Source organism: Cervus canadensis, chromosome 7 (genome assembly GCF_019320065.1).
Source record: "Cervus canadensis isolate Bull #8, Minnesota chromosome 7, ASM1932006v1, whole genome shotgun sequence".
Lineage (NCBI taxonomy): Eukaryota > Metazoa > Chordata > Mammalia > Artiodactyla > Cervidae > Cervus > Cervus canadensis.
In genome coordinates, this window is record NC_057392.1 from 90,543,637 (window position 1) to 90,549,510 (window position 5,874).

Here is a 5,874-nt window from a genome sequence, read left to right on the forward strand (position 1 = left end):
CGTCTCTAGAGGCAGACCATGAGTTCAGCTTTGAACAGGTTGTGCCAAATACCACTGTGGATGGTGAGATGGGGAGATGCTCATGGGGCAGTTAGCAGACCAGGTCTGGAGCTGATGCTGCAGACATTGTTGCAGACTCCCCAGTGTCCAACCTACTACTCTTTCAAAGTGATTCAGGAAATGCACCTCATCTCAAAGGAAAGCCTGATTGATCTGAGAGTGCTGATCCAAAAATCATCCTACTTGTTAGAAATTAGTTCAGGAAAAGTCACGTGATCTAATTTCCATCAGTGAGAGGCAATAAGGTGTTTGCAGGTGGCTTCTAGGAAAGGCACGGGAAGCCAGGCTTTCTCTCAATGGATTTGAGTGAGGAAGCCTACAGCCTCAGTGCTCTTTACAGTCTTCCTGCAGCAAAAAAGGTAACCAAACTACAGGATGAGGCCAACACTGAAGACTGGAGAGTGGAGAGAGAGAAGCCGTGTCCTTGATGATGTTGTTGAATCTACGCACCAGCCTTCTTGGAAGTGTTTTCTGTCTCTTGATGGCCTCTCACAGGAGCGTTCATTCATGTGTCTTTCTATGATCATTGGGTGAGGATCTTGTTAATGATGGTTGAAAGCATCCTAAATTAAACAACTGAAGCTGCACATTTGTTGGTCACCAGCCACTGGGTGACAGCTAAAGCTGAGGATATGATTACCTGGGAAACACTGGCTGAACATAGAATTCTAGGCACAGCAGGCACATTACACTTATGATTGCACCCAATTTTAACCTATGACTCAAGAGTTTTCTTAGTCAAACTCGATCTTATTAAGGCTGTCCTTTAACTGAGTGGCCCTGTGACTCTGAACAGTCTACAGGTCACAGCCTTTTTGTGTTTCAATGAGCCGGATGGCGAACTGCGGGGGATGCAGTTGGTCTACACATTGATTATACACTTCCATCTGTATGAACAGGTTCAGGTTTGGAGGGCTTGAAGCAAATATAATCTTGAGAAGTGAAGTGACATGAAAGTCTCTCAGTCGTGTCCAACTCTTTGTGACCCCGTGGGATACACAGTCCATGGAATTTACCAGGTCAGAATACTGGAGTGGGTAGCCCTTTCCTTCTCCAGGGGACCTTCCCCACCCAGGGATTGAACCTAGATCTCCCACATTGCAGGTGGATTCTTTACCAGCTGAGCTGCCAGGGAAGCCCCATAAGCTTGAGAAGCTCCATTAAAAAGTGGGTACTGAGCCTTGCAAGGAAACAGAACATGTGAGCGGCCCTACATCTTCATCTGCTTAACTTTCAGGCTGTTGTGTGGAACGAAAAGATAAAGCATGTGACATTAGCCCATGGTTCAGTAAAGCTTAGCTGGCATGATTAAGAATATCTTAACATGTAATTTAGGTTTAGACTATGGCGATGCACTGATATCTGTATTTATTTAATTTGTATGTTGCTACTGTCAGCTCTTTCCCCCACTTTTGAGCAGAGTTCTTGCTCTCTCCCCCTCATTCTGTCTATAATGCCTATTTCTCCAGCAGGCATAAGAGAAAGGTGCCTTGGGCCCGTAATAATATGGAAGCACACAAAATTTTTTTTTTTTTAAATCAGATGAAAAAATGAGCTTTCTGGTTAAAAAATTAATATATTCACCTTTATTCCAATGCTGTAGTAACATCTAATTTTTAATATCTTCTTATGGAGAAAGAAACCTGCAAGGCAAAAGTGCCCATGGCCCACAAAAGTCAGAATCATCTGTGTGTCTTCTGTTGGCTTCTCCCTTTTAGTCAATGTTTTTTTTCTTCTCCATTACTTTCTATCTCTTCCTCGCCTCTCCCCACTCTTTACTATTTTAGACCTCTTATTCTCCTAACTCTAGCATTTCCTGGCTTATATCCATATGACACTTTCGTGTAAAATGAAAAAAATAAAAAACAAGCATTTTCCTTGTGCTAGCTTTTCTTTTCTGTCTCAGCCTTTTAATTCCTTAGGTTATCAGCTTTCAGAGTGAAGACACACAATCCCTTAGAGAATGGAGAACTGAGAATAGAGAGTTTGAGACACACCTCCTGAAACTGCAGCCTCTTGAAAGCCTGATTCCTAGCGAAGAGTGTCACCACTCTGCTTTTCATATTGGAACGCGGTGTAGACGATGAACATTAATTAGGATTAGCGAGCCAGGGAGGCTTACCGCACTGTGACAGATCACAAGAAAGAGAATGCCGAGTCTTTTTTTGGCTCCAATTCTGAGTGTCACGTATTTATTAATTCCTGGGCTCAAGCCAAGTTACTTTAGGGTGAGATGCAACCTATTATTTTTAGGTCATGTTGGATAGGGGTGGAGGCTATTATTTTAGGTTAGTAGGTTGGGTTAATTTCAGATGATCACGTTTCCTATTATGACCCTTCCTTCACAAGCTAATTTTGGAATGTTATCACTTATAGTTCATGCTTACAGAGAGCTTAATGTTGGAAGCATTCCTTAGTTTCAGGGGATTTCACACCTAGGTGGTTTTCAAGTTTTATTGTTTTCCAGCTTACTTGTCTGACTCAGAATCCCTATTGCTTCTTAAATTTCACAAATAAATGAGTTAAAGAAAAAAGCTTACACACCAAAAACAAAGCAGTACTTAACCCCCTCTTCCAACAACCCCACTGTCCCAAGGGAGATACACATAAAGGAAGAAATAAAGTGGCAAGTTTCCTGTTTCATAAATGCCTTGAATTCAAATTATATCTTAAAGACAGATTGAAAACAAAGGCTTTTATGAATAACATACAGATCATTAAGATCGTAATCTCTAAACTCTGGCATATAAGTCTTTGATTTACCGTAGAAGTTCACACTGATTATCCAGGATGATTTCCAGATGTTTACTCTCTGCATGTAATTAAATTTTAGTAAAAATTATAACTGACTCAGTTGCTTTAAAAAAAGAACTGTCAACAGAAATACGAAAGGCGTTTTCAGTGAGATATATTTTTTCCCTCATGGTATCACTTCTCTCATGACAGAAATCTCCTTCCTCAAAAATGTCTGACTCACTTAAACCCACCCATGATTTTAACCAGAGAAGAGAAAGCTGCTCTGAGAAATGTGATGGATTTGATCACTTCAAGTCTATCATTTGGGAGGAAACTGCCACGGAATTTGCATGACAGAACAGAAAATTGGCACAAGTAAATTATTGAGTCTGTATTCACAGACGTAAGAGGGAACAGAAAAATATGACAATGGGCAGCAAAATGAAATCTTCAGGGAGTATCAAAGTATCATGGAAAAACAGGATATGAGCATTGTCTTTTGATGTGTTGGGAATTGAAATTATAAGTTTGGGAAAATCAATGCACTATATCAGCTAGAATGTGAGTATCGTGTACAATAGCAAATGAAGAGACAGATGCCATGTGATGTGTATTCTTAACAAAAGTCAGGCCAGAAAATAGTTCAAAGATGCATATCGTGTAGGAATCATTTAAATATATTAGAAAGACGGAGATGGCAGGATAATCAAATACAGAGAAATAAAGCAGAGGGGAAACACAGAGAGAAGAAGAAGGAGGCACAATAATTTGACAAGAGAGGAAAGATGAAAAGGTAGAATCAGAGTGAGCACCAGGCAATGGTTCTTAATGACCTGTTTCTCATGAAAAATGCATTATCCTAGACGGGAATGATTTTCCTCCTCCCTCACACTACTTTGATTTGTGGGTCTACAACACACCAAGCCCACTGGGATGCAGCCGATGGATTCAGAGCCTCCAGAATGATCAACCAGAGACTGCCATTCCAGACACCAAACGCAGTGTAAATAATTAAACGTCAGTGCAAGTCAACTAACACCGATGGAGTGTGTACCCTCAGGATGAAGCAGGCACCAACATTGTGACAGAGTGTAGCATCTTGACAGAAGTGCGAAAATCCAAAGGAACCAAAATGGTGATTCTGCGGTGGGGGGTGGGGGGGGGCACTCAAAAAGGGTAAATGTAACTTAACCCAGAAGTTCTTTAGCTTATTCTGAATAACAGACTTTGCATATTTGATGAAAGTTTCAGGCTTTTACCCAGGAAGATGCACATATGTGTGTATAAACAAAATTCTGTTTACGTCAGAAGGTTTATGGATCCCCTGAAGTCTGTGTTCCCCCTACTGTAAGATCTTAGAGTTCTGAATTTAATAGAGATACAATTTTTTAATAGCCCACTATTTAAACTGCTTACTGATTCACTTCCGTTACAATCTCAGGAGTCATTGTAATTACTGAATTTTAACTAAAGAGTGAAGCACAGCTGTTGTCCCTCTGTGAAAACCTTATTCAAATAATGACTTCCTCAATCTTCCAGTTGAATTTTTTGTTTATGTATTATTTATTTATACCTTGTTCTGTTCTAGAAAAAAAATTCCACTCATATATGCATATAATACAAAATAACAAGATAAATACTTGGAGGAATTGGGGTGAAACAAAAGCATGGGTAAAACCCCCACAAAATCCAGAAAAAAAATTAACAGAGCATATATTCTCATGGTAGACATCAGTTACAATTTTGTAACTTTCTAGTAACCAAAGCTAAGACAAAGACAGGCTTAATTACAAGACTGATAACAATCTATAAAATGAAGAGTAATTATATGTTAGGCTGCAAGTAACAGAAAGCACAACTAATGCTTGAAATGAATCAGTGGTTATTTTTCTTGCTTAACAAGAAGTACATAGGTGGACAGTTGTTCAGTCATGTTGTCAGAGGCCCAGGCTTTCTCTATCTTCCCTGCTATCCTTAGGGTGTTGAGTTTTTTTCACTTTGTAGCCTCGCTGACCCAAGTGGACTGCTGCAACTCCAGACATCACATCCATAATCAAGGTGGAGAGAAGAGGTGAAGGAGAGGCTAGAGAGCTCTCCTCTTACATGTATTTTTCATCAGGAAAGCAATCGCTATCCTAGAGGCCTCCTTGCACACTTCTTTCTGTGTTTCATGGCCACAACTGGATCATATGATTTCCCCTTCACTACAAGAGAGACCGGAAAAGTGAGCAATGCCTTTATGGCCTTTACAGAGAAAGGAGGGGAAGCAAAGGCCTTGGGAATGGCTTTGGGTTAATGTCTTCTGCACACAGTATGAACAGTTTTTCCTGATGTAGAGCAGCCTCACTTCTGGGTGTCATCAAAAGGAGGATACTGTGAGATTCCTCAGACTTTGCCCTAAACATCAATGGCTGCAGTAAATAAATGCAGCAGAAAGTACCATAGCATCCCATGCAACTTTCTGTTTCTTTCTGTAGGCTGATGGTTTAGGCTCAGGCACAAATTTGGAAAAGGGAGGCCTACAAGGAATCAAAACTCAAGTCCACAGCCTTGTTATGATCTTGTTTAATCCAAGGGCAACATTTAGCCTATCTAGAGAAATGCCTGGGTGGCAATGCTCTTGAAATACTCCTCTGTAAATATCAGTTCCCACAACTGGACTTTGAATGAAAATGAGACCACAGGAGTGAAAGGCTGTAATCTCCAGCACAAACCTACCTGGAACATGAAAACCTACGTTGCTGATAAGAGCAGATTCAGATGCTTTAACAACCTACTAGTGAGAGAGGAGGGTTAAGTGCTCCTTTACAAATTCAGAAGCATACCCAAGACGTATGCCTGACAGACAGATGTTCTCTGGTGGAGATGAGCCTCAAGTAGAGGTAATCATTCTTTCCACTCTGTTCCCCTAGCACTTTGCCTCTGTCTCTATGATTGCATGTGCAGCCCAGATTTACGTAACTCTATTCCTGCTTATAAGTCTACTCATTTTGCAGCCTCAGACCATGTTATTTTTCATATAATAGACAGGTATATTCTTAGAAATATCTAGAAAAACGATTCTTTCATTGAACAGTG